Here is a 1,369-nt window from a genome sequence, read left to right on the forward strand (position 1 = left end):
CTGGATACTGCCATTCTCCCACCTTGAAGATAATGGACTGAACCTCTGAACCTCTGAACCTCTGAACCTCTGAACCTGTAAGCCAGCCCCAATTAAATATTGTTTTTTTTATAAGACTTGTCTTGGTCATAGTGTCTGTTCACAGCAGTAAAACCCTAACTAATACACTAGTCTTTATAAGGATTCTAAAATTGGCCAAGCTCTGTAGGTTGGCTTTCAGGGTAAAGTTGAGCATAGAAGAGGAATAGAGGGTTGGTGGAAAGTGGGAGAGGTTGAAAATAATTTATTATAATGGGGTAGCAAATACTAAATTTACATTTATAATCAAGCTTCTAAGAGGCTCCAAGAAGTTTGGGTCTTTACTTTTGAGTTGCCTGATCCCTACTTTTTGTTTTCATCTTGACATTCCTGTTCTTTCTAGAAAGATAGTGGTAAGTATTCTATGCCTGAATTTCTCATTCATTTAGGTATCTAAATGTAAAGGAATTTAGGTATCTGGTCACTGATATAGATAGTTATTAAGGTTCTCTGGGCTCAAACCTCAGATTGGAGATGTGTTACAATTTCTGCACCATTTGTTGGCACATCTGTCTCAGAATTGGTTGGAGCAACTAGTGAGAAGTAATGACTTCTGGGAGATGTGTCATGGCAACTTTTAGAAAATTCAGGACAGTGACTTTATTCTCTTGCTCTTGGGCAGGCTAGTTTATGTTAGCAATATTTGGGGAAAAGGACTCTCAGTTGAGAAAATGAGTCCATAAGATTAGCCTGTAGGCAGGGTCTGTAGTCTACTTTTTTCATTGGTGACTGATGTGGGAGATCCCAGCCCACTCAGAGTGCTGCCGTCCCTGAACTGGTGGCTCATGGCTGTAAGGAAGCAGGCTGAGCAAACCTTGGCGAGCAAGAGTGTAAGCAGCACTCCTCAGTGGCCTCTGGATCCATTCTCTCTGCCTGAGTTCTCTCAGCAGTGGAGTATGACCCGATAGAAGCTAAAACAAACTCTTTCCTCACCATGTTGTTTGTGGTCACGGTGTTCTCCCACAGCAATACAAACCCTAGTAAGACACTGTAACAAATTTTCTCACCTTATGCAGAGAGCTTCACGCTATCCAGGACAAGAAAGGGTTTTGTTTTATTTTGTTGTTGTTTTTTTGTTTTGTTTTGTTTTGTTTTAATAAACTTATGGCTATAGCAGCATTCACTGGAAATATATAATGTTACTTTCTATAAAATCTCCTTAGGGAATTCTATTTTATATTAACCTGTTTCATATTAGAATTTATTAACTTAGAGTTACTATCAAGTAATAACATTGGCAGATATTTAAATGTGCTGTATGTTGCCGATAACAGTTCTTTTTTTTTTTTTT

At 38.6% G+C, this 1,369-nt stretch overlaps 1 protein-coding gene across 3 annotated transcripts in view; it reads left to right on the forward strand.

The window, feature by feature from the left end:
- Vps54 (VPS54 subunit of GARP complex) overlaps window positions 1-1,369 on the forward strand; it is an 80,643-nt gene that overhangs the window by 56,051 nt on the left and 23,223 nt on the right. The window lies entirely within an intron of this gene.

Source organism: Mus caroli, chromosome 11 (genome assembly GCF_900094665.2).
Source record: "Mus caroli chromosome 11, CAROLI_EIJ_v1.1, whole genome shotgun sequence".
Classification (NCBI taxonomy): Eukaryota; Metazoa; Chordata; class Mammalia; order Rodentia; family Muridae; genus Mus; species Mus caroli.